The following is a 15,347-nucleotide window of genomic DNA, read 5'->3' on the forward strand; positions in this document are numbered from 1 at the left end:
ATATATATATATATATATATATATATATATATATATATATATATATACACATATTTGAATATCTGATTTTAAAACTATTAATTTCAGATTCATTCCCTTCCTTCCTTGTCACCCACCCTTACTGGGAAGATAAGCAGTTCAGTATAGATTGTATATGAGTGGATAATGCAAAACAATAACATAGTAGATATATTGTAAAAGACTGACTATATTTCCCTCCCTACTATCACACCTCCCCCTTGTTCTATTCTCTGCTTTGATCCTGTCCCTTGTCAAAAGTGGGTGCTTCCAACTTCCCTCCCCTCCAGCCTGCCCTCCCTTCCATCATCCCTGCTCTCATCCCCTTCCCCCTCTACTCTCCTGGAGGGTGAGATACCCTATTAATGTGTATTTCACTCCCTCCTCAACCCCAATTCAATGGGAATAAGGTTGACCCATTCCCTTTTGCTTCTTATTCTTCCCCTCCATTGTAACCATTTTCCTTTGCCTCTTCTATATGAGATAGTTCACTCCATTTTGTCTCTCCCCGTCTCCTCTCATTATATTCCTCTCTCACCTCTTAATTTAAAACTTTTAAGTATCATCCCTTCCTGTTAAATTGGTCCTGTGTCCTCTATCTATGTATATCTATAAACATATATACATACTTTCACATATGTATGCATATGCCCATATACACTCATATATAGACATATATATATATATATATATATTCCCTTCAACTACTGAGAAAAGTTTCATAAATTTCAATTATTGTTTTTCCATGTATGAATGTTAATAGTACGACTTTGATAAGTTCCTTATGATTTCTTTTCCCTGTTTACCTTCTCATGTTACTCTTGCTTCTTGTATCTGAATGTCAAATTTTCTATTCAACTCGGTTTTTTTCCTCAAGAATGCTTGAAAGTCCTCTATTCCACTGAATGACCATATTTTCCCCTGAAACATGATACTCAGTTTTGCTGGGTAGGTGACTCTTGATTTTAATCCCAGATCCTTTGACCTCCAGAATATCATATTCCAAGTTCTTCAATTCCTCAGTGTAGAAGCTGCTAGATCCTGGGTTATCCTGATTGTGTTTCCACAATATTCAAATTGTTTCTTCCTTGCTGATTGTAATATTCTCTCCTTAATCTGGGAATTCTGGAACCTGGCTATAATATTCCTAGGAGTTTTCTTTTTGGGATCTTTTTCAGGAGGCGATTGGTGGATTCTTTCAACCTCTATTTGCCCTCTGGTTCTAAAACATCAGGGCAGTTTTCTTTGAGAACTTCCTGGAGGATGATTTCTAGGTTCTTACTTTGATCATGGCTTTCAGGTAGTCCAATAATTTTTAAATTATCTCTCCTGGATCTATTTTCCAGGTCAGTGGTTTTTCCCATGAGATATTGTACATTGCCTTCTATTCTTTCATTTGTTTGGACCTTGTTTAAAAGCATCTTGATTTCTCATAAAGTCATGAGCTTCCATTTGCTCCAACCTAATCCTGTAGCAATGATTCTCCTCATTGAGCTTTTGAGAATCTTTTTCCATCAGCAAATTCAGCTTTTTAAGGCATTCTTCTCCTCATTGCCTTTTTGAGCCTCTTTTGCCATTTGAGTTAGTCTATTTTTTAAGGTGTGATTTTCCTCAGTCAGGCTGTTGACTCTCATTTCATAATTTTCTTGCATTGTTCTCATTTCTCTTCCAATTTTTTCTCCACTTCTCTTATCTGCTTCTTAAGGTCCTCTATAGCTTCTAAGCAGCTCGTATTTTCCTTTGAAGCTTTTGGTACAGGAGTTCTGACTTCACTGTCTTCCTCCTGTTCCATGCTTTGCTCCTTTTTGTCCCCAAAATAGGAGTCTGATGTTGGAATCTTCTGTCTGCTTTGTTTCCTTTGCCTGGTCATGTCGCCGCTCAGTCACTTGACCCCTGGGCTTTTTGCCACAGTAGAACTCTGCCACCAGACAGGGAAGCTTTAGTCCCAAACCCTGGGGTTTTCTCAACTGGTGGAGGTATTAGATGGGTTCCCCCTCTGAGGTCTCCACACTCTCTGGAAAGCTGGACCCACACCCCAGTACCTCCACCCTAGACTGCAATCCAGATCCAAAAAGGTTAAAGCAAGAGCAATTACCCCTCAGACTGGTGCTTGGTTCCCCTACACTCTGTAGGCCAGGAGCTGAAGCTGCCATGTGGTGCTGGCTGGCTGTGCCAGCATCTTAGAGGCTTCTCCTCCCAGGGGCAAAAGCCATGCACTCTCACTTACTTGGTCCCAATGTCCAGACTGCACTGACCTCTCACTTTGTCCTTTGCATCTATGTGTTGATAAATCTGTAAACGGCCACAGCTGCTGCTGATCTGGAGTCCCTCTGGCCATGGGCTGGTCAGGCCTGCCCTGGGGCTAAAGCCTCTGGGTGGAGCTGGGCTCAGCTCCCAGAGAGCTGCTCTAGGCAATTCCTGCTGGCCTGCCAAGCTGTCCTTAGAGGGAGGTTAGCTTCTCTGTGTCATTTTGTGGCTTCTGCAGCTCCAAAGTTTGTTTAGAGTTCCCTTTTTACATGAATTGGGGGAGGTGGAAGCTGGAGTAGTGGGGTGGTCCTGCTTCTACTCTGCCATCTTGACTCTGACCCCTAATTTTTCATTCTTGATGTTTTGTTTGACTAATTCTTGGTTCCTCATAGAGTTATTTGCTTCAATTTGGTTGATTCTAGTTTTTAGCAAATTATTTTCCTCAGTTAGTTTTTGGAGCTCTTTTTCCATATCACCCAGTTTTTTTTCTTTTTAAGGAGCCGTTTTCTTCATTGTAATGTTTTTCCTAATTTTTCGATTTTGATTTTAAAAGAATTATTCATTTTATCCTTTATCTCTCTAATTTCTTTTTCAAGGTTCTTTTTGAGCTCAATGCTTTCTGTTTTTGAGACCAGTTCCCTGTTGTGGCTTCAGCTGTGGGTGTGGAGTCAACACTGTCTCCTTCTGAATTTGGTTCCTCCCACTCATGATAGTAGGACTCCAGAGTCTTTGTCTTTGCAGTCTGCTTTTTATCCATTTTGAGGCAGGGTGCTAACAATGGCTTCCTCTAGGGTTCCCAAGCCTTTACTGTTTAAAGTTTTTCCCTAGGGCAATAATTACTATGTTTTCAGGGTCAGATCTGGGGATTAGAGCAGCCAGGGTTCACTCTACCATCCTGGTCCCTGGCAGTCCAGATAGGGGCTTTTTAAATTTCTAGGCTGTGGATTGGTAGTCCCAGGAGTAGCTGCTGACCCTGCCAGGGGCCCTGCATTTGACTCTTACCCTGCTCCATCCAGTCCCAGCCCTGTGATGATAGGCCTGGCAGTGGCCCTGTGCCTGGTGTGTCAACGTTCTGCCATGCTGATCAGGCCTCATCCAGGCCTCTGCACTTCCAGGCATCTGGCCCTCTGTGCCTCCCTGGGGCTGTCTTCTGGGCCTCTGCACCTCCTGGGGTCGTCTTCCAATAGGCAATTTTCAAAGAGAAGAAATCCAAACTATCAATAAATAAAAGTGAAATGTTTTCTAAATCACTAGGAAAAAAATGTAAATTAAGGCAGTTCTGAGGTTCAACTTTGAGCCCATAATATTTACACAGTTAATGAATAAGGAAAATGACAATGGTTGGAGGGTCTGCAGGGAATACAGGCATTATTGGTGTATGTTGCTGAAGGAATATGAATGAGTATGAAATTGAGTAGATTGAGGAGTTAGAATGTTAGGATACTTAAGTTAATATTAAGGCCTGCTAAAGTATGAAAGCAGGACTTAGGGAGGAAAGAAAGGCATGGTGAGCCAGGCACTAACCTCCTTGATGAAGGAATAATGTCCCAGAGGTTGATAGACAACAGTTACTGTAATCATGACTGAGTGATAAATTTGGAACGAATGAACATCAAAGGAGGAGTGGTTATTGAATGACGGTAGTAGAGGAAGAATATTAACTCCTCCACCACAACCAATAAGTAAGGAGATATGAATGAATATACAACCAGAATTGAAAAGTTTCTCACTGCCATTCTTCTGGGGACATTCAAAGTCAGCAAATCCATTTCACTCATTTTACATATAAAAAAACACATGCTCAGAGAAGTTAAGGAAACTCCCCTAGGTCACACAAAGAGTTCAGAGAGGAGTCAAACTTAGGAAATCTAGCCTCAGATTCTTCAATAATTTCATTGCACCATTTAACATAAACAAAAAATAATAACTTTTTGAAAATTATATATCTTGGTATTTTTATGTAAGACATTTAGGACTGTCATCTTGGCTAGTTAGGAAAAACATTATTTAACTTATTAAATTATTTCAAAAAAGATTTTTTAAACCGCCCTCAGAAAATTCTTATGTATGAAGAGAGATAAACAACCATGTACTTATAGCTTTTGTTTTAGTCAGAAGTAAATGCTTGATGAAACTTTAAAGAACCCAGCCATGTAGTCATCTGGGAGGTAAAAAAAAAAACCCTGATGTATTTTATTAATATCATTTCTAGTGGGTATGGATGCCTGGTTGGGGTGGGGTTGAGGGAAGGCTTGAAGAAGACTTGGGCTTTCCTTATTTACACTAGAACCTGTTTTACCCTATGGTGAGAAACCACAGAGAGGTATGGGTATTTCTAGTTTGATGTAGGTAACTTCCAACCAGAGTAGAAATTTTGGACCCTTACAGGACAGAGTTGAAATGATCTTCCCAGCTAGAATATCAGGGGACCAAAAAACTCATCCCTGGCATACAAGCATTTCAATCGAGTTACTAATTCGAAACTACTGTCACTTGATATAAGAATGCAGATCTGATGAACATGAGAAATAGCAAACACACTTTCACCATTTCCACATCTGTGCAAATAAATAAGCCACTATATCATCTGAAAAACTTCTCTATCTTTCATTCTATGGGAGAAAGTTTGCAATTTAGAGGGTCCATTTACTGTAGGTCATCCTTGCTCTTAGTCCTCCAATTGGAGGAGACCCTCAGAAAAACAGGGCCAAGGTGAAATATGTTTTGAAGAGTGGTACTGGCATTACAGCAGTCAGCCAAAAAAATTGGCGGCAGCAGAGACATTTAAGGAGAGTAAGGGTAATAACTGTTGTCAGTCGATAATTAAGCTGGCTACAATCTTGATGATTTTAAGCAGATTTGGTTTTTGGCTGACTGAGTATCAGATCTAGGCAAGCTTCTGGGGTTCAGGAAAAGTAAGGTTCAATTTTTTTTCAGAAAAATTTCCATGACAATGGTAGATTTCTGTATGTTTTACCTGGTGTGTTGATGAACAAGAAGAAAGCTAGCAGAATATGCTTTGTGTCTGCATTTTCTTTCTCTGGGCAGCTTGTGTACTATGGATATGCTTAGCATCTTCCTTAGTGACAAGGTTCAGTTTTACAGTAAGGGCTGAGTCTGTGATGATAAGAGCATTCCAATGTAGCCCAGGATATATTTCTGTTATGGTGAATATTCTGAGGCTCCAACAAAATAACCCTAAGAATAGGTTTGAGAATCCCAGATGTAACATGATTTATATAATCTATGGTTAAGTTCCCCTGAACCACTTGGGAAAAGTTACATATAAATAACCTGTCTTCTATTCAAAGCCCTTCCCCTCCCTCCAGTCACCTTGAAACACCATGGTGTCAAGGTCATTTTAAATATGAAAGGTTATTGTTGAGAGTTTGGTTATTGGATTTTCTCTAATCTTGAGGAGAAGAAATGACAGAGTTTGTGGGAGGATGCTAGATTAGACCAACTCACCATGATAGACTAAAAGAAAGTACTAAATTAGAAACTGAGAATCGAATACCAACTCTGATACCTATGAAGTATGTAAAAGTCATTGACTCTCAGCACACCTTTCTTTCTTCATCTTAAAAATGAGAATGATAAGGTGGTGGATCAAAGATGGCAGCATAGAAGCAGGAAAATTCCCTGCATTCCCTCCATAACCACCTCAAATACCTATAAAAATGACTCTAAACAAACTTTAGGGCTAGAGAACCCACAAAGTGACAGAGAGAAACAAATCTCCCACTGAAGACAGCCTGGCAGGTGGACAGGAAGGGCTAATCACAGCCTGCTGGGAGCAGAGCCCAGCCCAGAATGAGCCTGCCGTTTTAGCCTTAGGGCGTCCCAACCACCTATGGCTAGAGGGAAATTAGGAGAGTAGATCACTAGCAGCTGTAGTGGTTTCCAGAATTATCAACCCATAGATGCCAAAGACAAAGTGAGAGGTCAATGTAGACTTTGGGAGCAGGGAGTCTGGGAGTGCAGTCCAACCTCTACCCTTGGAAGGAGAAGTGGCTGAAGCATGGCAGTCACAGCTGCATGGCTGCTTCAGAGCTCCTGGACTTCAGATTGTAGGGGAACCAAGAAACCATTCTGAGGGGTGGAGGCTCGAACTCCTGTTTTTGACCCAGCAAAAATTTCTGCTAAGGACTCCTGGTGAGGACTGCCAGGGACGGGAACTGCGGTGGGTCAGAGCTGGCTGCACAGTTGCCGTGAGTGAGGAGAGGAGGATCTTTGCCTGAGGTAGCCTGTTCTGTCTTGAAGGCTTGAGAATGTGGGTGTTTGTTATGTTAACTATATGTGCCAACTTCATAACTACTGTGATGGCTTTGATTTTCTGTTTTGGGGACTCAGTTTTCTGGTATTTGAATTTGTTCTAGCTTTATGTCCCGTGTAAAGAGCCTGGTATATTTTTTGATTAATAACCATATCAGCACATTTATTGTTAACGTAGACATTGTGAATATTGCATTGTTGATACACCAGGTTCCGGAGTTCCCAGATCAAGGAGAAAATATTACAAGCAGCCAAGAAGAAACAATTTGAATATTGTGGAAACACAATCAGGATAACACAGGACCAGGCAGCTTCTACACTGAGGGATCAAAGGGCTTGGAATATGATATTCTGGAGGTCAAAGTGGCTGGGATTAAAACCAAGAATCACCTACCCAGCAAAACTGAGTATTGTGTTTCAGGAGAAAATATGATTATTCAATGAAACAGAGGACTTCCAAACATTCTTGATGAAAAAACCTTAGTTGAATAGAAAATTTCACATTCAGATGCAAGAAGCAAGAGAAGCATGAGAAGGTAAACAGGGAAAAGAAATCATAAGGAATTTATCAAAGTTGAACTATTAATATTCCTACATGGAAAAACAATGATTGTAACTGATGAAACTTTTCTTAGTATAACAATAGTTGAAGCAAATATAAATGTGTGTGTATATGTCTACATAGGAGGGTACATGGGCATATGAATACATATGTGAGTGTGTGTAGATATGGTATAAGTATACACAGACAGAGGGCACAAGATCAATTGAATAGGAAGGACTGATACTTAAAAGGTGAAATTGGGAGATGAGAGAGGAATATGATGAGAGGAGCTGGGGAGAGACAGAATGGGGTAAATTATCTCACATAAGAAGAGGTAAGAGAAAACTGTTACAATGGAGGGGAAGAATAGGAAGGCAAAAGGGAATGGGTCAACCTTACTCTCACTGAATTTGGCTTATGGAGGGAATGGCATACACATTAAATAGGGTATCTCACCATACAAGAGAGTAGGGGGAAAGGGGATGAGAAGGGGGATGATGGAGGGGAGGACAGATTGGGGGGAGGGAAGTTAGTAGAACACACTTTTGAAAAGGTACAGGGTCAAAGTAGAGAATAGAACAAGTGGGGGGCAGGATAGGAGGGAGGGAAATATAGTGAGTCTTTCACAATATATCCACTGTGGAAATGTTGTGCATAGCTACACGTGTACAACCTATATTGAATTGCCTATCTTCACAGTAAGGGTGGGTGATGAGGGAGGAAAGGAAAGAATCTGGAATTCAAAGTTTTAAAATCAAATATATATATTTTGTACATGCAACTAGGAAATAAGATATACAGGCAGTGCAGTATAGAGATCCATCTTGCCCTACTGGAAAGTCAGAAGGGGGTTGGGGGAGGATGTGGGAGAGAGCAGATTGGTGGAGGGGGTGTACAGTGGGATTGCTATTTTGGGGTGGTGGGTAGGGGAAAGACAGGGAGAAAATTTGTACTCAAAATCTTGTGGAAATGAATGATCTAAACTAAAAATAAACATAAAATTTAATTGGAAAAATGAGAATGATACTTCCTCTACAAACGTGAAAGTTGTTGCAATGAAAGTACATTACAAGTCTTAGTGTCACATAAGTATGAATTTTGTTCAGTAATTCAGTTGTGTACAAATTTGTGTCCGCATTTGGTTTTTTGTTTGTGCTTGCAAAGAATTAAAATGGTTTGCCATTTCCTTCTCCAGTTTATTTTACAGATGAGGAAAGTAAGGCAAATAGGGTTAAGTGATTTGATCAGGGTCACACAGCTAATGCCTGAAGGCAGATTAAAACTCAGGGAGATGAGTCTTCCTGACTTCAGGACCAACACTCTATCCACTGAGCCACTTAGCTGCCTCTACTAAATAAGAATAGTAGTATAATAAATTTGAGATATTATTATTAGGATCAAATTAAACAAACATTAAAATAAACTCATAATGAATCTTATAGATTCTCCATCATTACAAGCATAAAGGAGGATTCTGCAGCTATTCAACTCAATTGTCTAAGATGGTGGTGTCAAACTTAAATAGAAACAGTGACCACTAGTTCATATGTATGCATCCCTGTCAAATGTGTATTGACTTAGTTTAAACTGTAATGTTATCTATGTTTTACTTTGTAAAATATTTTATTGTTTTATTTTGTTAAATATTTAATTAAATGTTTCCAGTTTTGTTAAGTATTTTGAAATTACATTTTAATCTGGTTCAAGCTGCACATGGGAGAATTGTAGGTGGGTATGTGTTTGACACCTCTGGTCCTAAGGTATCCTTTCCTCAATTGTTAGGAATAGGAGATTGGATCCAGTTCAACTTAATTAAATAAGCATTTGTTAAGTGCAGAACATATACAAGGTACTGTTGGTCTCAGGGGAGACAAAGACAAAAAAACATTCCCTATCCTCAAAGAGTTTATATTCTCTTGGATAAGACTAATTTATAGCTCTAGGTAGGTGGAAAGATAATAAAAAAGGCAGAAGAACTTTAAATACACTTGGTGCTTTTAGATAGACAGTTGGGGGAAAGGCAATTGTAAGGAAAAGAAGATACCAAGTTCTAGTTGGAGTTACTTAGTTTGAAGTTAAAGAAGAAATAGGCAGAAAAAATCTGGAGTCGTTAGCATAAGGTGAATAAATAGGCTGATGGACCCATTTCAGCTTAGTTGCAGAAGTATTTATTTTTATAGGATTATGGCTGGTCTCTGAATCTATCCTCCTATAAGCCCCATCCTTCATAGTTTGCATAATATATCTATGTCCTAAGCTGTCCATCTATGTCCACCACTCTTTCTCCCCTGCTTCTTTGTGTGTAAGGATTTACTTTTGATGGGGTACACTGATAGAACTCTGGATCATTCAGGCTACAGATGCACTTCTAGATTCTTTCCTACATTCTTCCCTTCCCATGGAGATATTAAAGGTAGCTCTATCTTCCCCCATGATTTCAGAATTCAACTTGACAACAAGTTTCTCCTGCCCTTGACTATTACCAGGAGGAAGTATGGGTGTGGTACATGTAAGTGTGTTTACCAAGTGGAAAATGATCTTTAGAGAAGGGGATGAATCTTAGGGGATGGGTATTTTCAGTTGGTAGGTATAGCTGATAGGTTAAAAGGCTGATTAGATTATTTACTACAAATGGATCATTATATTTTAGCCATCTTCCTGGAGAAATAGAATCTTTCTATTTTATGTGGCATTCATACTCATTGTTGACCTGCAAGTCATCCCCAGATGGGTGGCTCCAATCAGTTGCCCTTTATATGCCACCATGATTGTCTTGATAGTATTCAAGAGATCTATCTGGACAAATTTAAACTCTCACAGGTTAAGATTCACACTTGGGATCATGCTATGGCGAATATTTCTTGTAAAGAATTAGGATTGAACTCTATAGTTGGCATTTATAATAGAACACATGGCTCATGATTTTAATGACCTCAACTGATTGACAGGACATTTAGATTTCTAGAGGTTGATATCTCCTTGAAGGCTAGAGGGAAAAATTTCATATTTCTCCTTTAAAACTTCATCAAATACTTTTAAAATATATTTAATAACATTCTATAAATATGGACATGGGTAATTTGAAAATGGGTATTCTAAGGGAGCTGTGAATATTTAGTGCTTAAAAATAAGCTTAACTATTATATGTGAATTGAGAATAATATAACTGATACTGATGTAACTCCAAGGAATAAAGGACAAAAGCAGAGCAGAAATTAGGTAGAGAACAAACTTCTTAATTCAAGGATTATCAAGGGAAGCTAGATGGCAAATTTGGAACATACCTGAATAACTCTCTCCTTCTCTCTCTCTCTTTCTCCCTCCCTCCCTCTACAGCAAAAGTACAAGTTCTATGATCTTTCTCAAGATCAGAAAAACATACTCACAGAGAAGACTTTACTCTCGTTTGGGAAGAAAATTACAAGATGGGATAAAATAAGTCACAGAAGAAACCTAGAGAGCCTTCCATGAAGATAAGAGGAGAAAGGGCCATAGAAATGACCAAAGTATGTCTTTAATTAGTAGAAAGTAAAGCTAAATGTAAGATTTTTTTATTCAAATCATATGAAGTATCCCTGAGTCACAGAAGAAAAGCAAGGAAGACCACAACTAAGCCAGGAAAATTTCAAGGTACATTGAAAAGATGATCGGCTCAAATGTAGAAATGCTATATAGCCAGGGTTAGATCAAGCAGTAAACAATAAAAGTTGAAGATTAATGAGAAAAGTAATCACTTTTACATCAATTTATATTCCTTTAACTCTCTTGCTATATTTTATATCATTTTTAGATAAAGTGTTCCTTAATATTCTATAGAATTCCTACTCTAATGCTTCACTATAAAATGGAGTTAACTTTGGGTCTTCAAAGGTGAGACCAGAATATAAGCTTTGGCAGAGTCTATCAAAAGTAATTTTTTTTGCTTTTTTTGGAGGGCAATTGAGGTTAAGTGACTTGCCCAAGGTCACACAGCTAGTTTTGTGTTAAGTGTCTGAGGCCAGATTTTAATTCATTCTGACTCCAGGGTTGTGCTCTATTCACTGTGACTCCTGGACGCCCCATAAAATACTTTTATTATTGATCCAGTTGGAATAAATCCCACTCCTCCACCACAACTATCACTTCTCCCCTCCTCTCTCTCTGTCTCTCTCTCTTTCTTTATGCCTCTCTCTGTGTCTGTGTCTGTGTCTGGGTCTGTCTCTGTCTCTCTGTCTATCTCCATCTCTGTCTCTGTCTCTGTCTCTGTCTCTGTCTGTCTGTCTGTCTGTCTGTCTCTCTCTCTCTCACACACACACACACACACACAAACACAAACACATACACACACAAACATACTCTAGGCTGGCTCAGGGACAGCTTATACTGCTTTCCCTTTGGTAAGTCTGGAATGTTCTCTTTCCTAAATGCAAAACGTCAGAGATTTGCATTTTCTAGGTCTTTTTTTTTTAAGCAATCGTGATTAATTTACTTGCTCAAGGTTACAGGGCCAGTTATTTCTGGGTGTGGTGCTAAGTATCTGAGCCCAGATTTGATCCCCAGGTCATCGCGACACTGAGGCCGGTGCTCTTACTCACTGAGCCACCTGGCTGCCCCTAAGCAATTGGAGTTAAGTAACTTTCTCAAGGGTACATGGCCAGGTGTTTCTGGGTGGGTGCTTACTGTCTGAGCCCAGATTCGATCCCCAGGTCATGCTGACACTGGAGCCGGTGCTCTTACTCACTGTGCTACCTGGTCGCCCCTCTAGGTTTTGTTAACACAGTTTCTGGATACTAGAATCATTCCATGGATTGAGAACTAGAACTTAATAGCTGGAGCTAAACATATAAGATGGGGACACCTACTGTCATTCATTAGAATAATTCTTAATATCTACAATCTCCTATTGTCAATGTTTCCCCTACATCCAAGGATTTGAATCTAAAGGCCTAAAAACCTCTGAAATTTTCCAGAGAACATACCCTTATTCACAATAGGCTATCTCACATCCTTTTTCACCGTCTCACACTGTCTTTCAGCATCAATTCCATCACTCAAACCAAGTAGTCTATGTTCCCTATACACTCATGCTTTGTTCTCTCCATCCCATCAGCAGATGTCCTGATGTTCTTTTATAGCTTATAGGGTGACTACCAATCATATAAAAAAGTGGGAAGACTTCCTCAACTTGGGAACATGGCTGCTGCCTCTTCAGAGTCTATCAGTGGCAGAGAACAGGTTTTGTGATCCATAATTCAATTCACAGAGACTTATCAAAAGAAAGATGACTGCATAGAGTGAACTATGAAATGTGCAAAAATACAAAACAATTCTCAATCATGTATGGTTATTTTATACTTTCACAAAGATAGCAGCAGAGTCGTAGAAAGGGAGAATTCAGGACCCTAAAAAAATCACACACCTATCTACAAACATGTTTATTATAAACTGTGTATAGACTTTAATATATACTTTCTATCCAATGACCAATGACTTTACACACTGGAGAAGCAACTGATCCAAATCAACATTAACACTGACAACATAAATGAAACCTAAAGAAAGTAAGAAAGCTTCAGGGAAATTAGACAGACATCATGGAGGTGTGCTCCTCAGAAAGACAAATAAATAAGTTAATATAATGGGTTATATTGTGACCCCAAAGACATGAAGCATCATTTCATTGGATACTTGTTTATATTTCTTTGCAGTGCTCACAATAAGAGTAGTCAAAAAGAATTATAGGCTTTCTCCCAACATCTGTTGAAGAGATTGAAGAAGTAAAGAAATGTTAGGAAGATCTTGGTAAGGTCATAAAACTAAGTCAATACATACCTTTAAACTCCATGACTTTAACCAAAAAAATGAACACAGAGAAGGATGCTGGAAACTACATCATAGTTTTGAGATACTACAATGTCTCCTTACAAAATCTATAACTACTCAAGAGATAGTTTTGGGGAAAATTAATATATATTAAAAATACAGCAATAATAGAGCTGGTCTAGAAATCAGAAAGACCTAGGTTTATCTCCCACCTTTAGCATATACTGTGTGCTACCCTGGACACATCACTTCACCTCTCTGTAGTCCAGGGTTTTTTTAAGTTACAGAACATTGAGTCACTGAACTGGGAGAGGGATTTTTCATTTTAGAACCAATGAAATTACAGGTACATACAAAATAATAAGTGTAACAGCAAGCTGTAATAACAACAAATAAAATAACAACAAAGAATACATCTATGTAGTACTTTAAATTTACAAACTACTTTACAAAGCAGTTAAAATATTATTATCCCTATTTAACAAATGAATAAAGTAATTAAGAGAGCAGTTAAGTAAACTTTTAAGAGACAAAATATGGATATACAATCACTGCATTAGTCTGTCTATTTATGAGCATTTATCTTGGACATGTGCTGCAGACAGAATCCTCTGTGACTGAACTATAGAGATGACTCAAATAGACGAACATAACTTGGCTTCTTCTTAAGCTGTAACTATGGGGAGAGTAGCTCATCCAAATCCCTCAGGGTCTGGTGTTGTTACCAAATGATACTGATGTATCAAAATCATGATTGGGAAGTCAGAACTGGAGTTATATAACGTGTTCAAAATGGCCATGTATAATGGTAATGGGAATTTGAAGATCTTTCCTGCCGCATAATAAGTGGAAGGGAATTTGAAGACCTTCCCTGCTTTGAAGATATACCCTGCCCCCTAATAGGCTGGATGTAATTACATGGAGCCTGTGGTGGGAGGAGTTTGCTGAACGGTGTAGCAGAGCCCACAGGAAGCTGGGAGTCAGAGCAGCTAGACAGAGTGAGAGAGAGGACACATCCCTGGAGACAGTTAGGCTTGTGAGTTAATGTTGGTTTGTGGGAAGGCTAAAGGATGCTGTGGCTCTCTGTGATATTATAGGTTATTAGCTTTTCTGCTATTATGATGGAATAGGCTTACTGGTTTGGGAAATTGGTTTTCTGGTGTCTGAGTAAATGTTTTGCTTCTGTCTTCTATATGGAAAGTCTATTATATTTTGCGATTGAGCACTATACTGGCATATTTACAGTGGCCATCAGCACTGCAAATATTGCATTGGCACTACATATGGCAATGAGGGTAGGATTACAAAATATCATACCTCTATTTGGAGGCAGAAGGGATTTAGAAGAAGAAATGGCTATCCCAGGATGGGAGGATTTACCTTACTCCTCCCTAGCAAAAGTGTGGGCTACAAGTAGAGGTCTCTGTGAAAAGTGGGAACTGAGGTTACAGAAGGGAGAACCTAGAGATTAAGAAACAAATTTGCAAAGAATACCAATAAAACCTGGGAGAGAACTGGAGGCAGTGTGTAGAAGGGGTTGGGTTTTACTAACAGGTTACTGTATTATATGTAAGAGCAGAGACAAGCTGTTACAAGAAAAAATTCAAATGGAGAAAAACTCCTGTTTTGAATAAGAAGTTGCCTGTATTATAGTGCTCACCTTTGCTTTAGAAGAGCAAGCTAGACAGTCTCCAGTGGTAGGAGAGGGCTGCTGTGAATTTGACTCAGTAAAAGAAGATAAATATTAACAAGAGCAATGTGCACTCCTCCCTAATACAGACAGAACCTAGTTGCCATCACAACTACCAGGAGAGTGTGTGGGTAGAAAGTGATACAATGTTACACCACCAGGCTTTTAAAAGGACAGAAGTTTGCCTCATACTGAGAAGAAAGCAAGAGAATCAGGGAGGTCAAACAGAGTTCAGGGAGATAACTGAGGATTTCACTCAGCAGGTTACTGATATATTAAGCAGATTCATCCAAAGGATGGGAGAATTGTTGGTGTTTTGTATGGTGAGAATCAGTGATAAAGGGACTGGAGGGGTATGGGTAGATAGTGTGGACTGTTTGAAATTTTTAAGTATTTGTCAAAATCCTTTTATCCAGCAAGCTTTTAGATATTTTATATGGTAGGAGGTAATAATATGACCAATCTGTTAGCTTTAGCTGCCAATGGATGCAATAGAATGTATCCCACTGATTCTACGTAGCCTAGTGGAGAAAGACTCTGGTACTCACTTAGAGACTGCATGAGAAAGTTCAAAGAGGAAGTAATGAAAACTGCTATCATGGTTGGAGATGCAGATGTATATCATGATATCCCCTTAGCAGTTTCTCATAGAAATATCATAGCGAAGATGGCTCCTCCTGCTTATATACACCTACTTCTAACTCTACTAATTGGTGAAATAGGGCACCCTCTTTTGGAGGTGCTGGATAATATTTCACAGCTAAGTGACTT

Source organism: Petaurus breviceps, unplaced genomic scaffold, assembly GCF_028583685.1.
Source record: "Petaurus breviceps papuanus isolate PSGF00001 unplaced genomic scaffold, PetGlider_PUasm1.0 37, whole genome shotgun sequence".
Taxonomy (NCBI): Eukaryota; Metazoa; Chordata; class Mammalia; order Diprotodontia; family Petauridae; genus Petaurus; species Petaurus breviceps.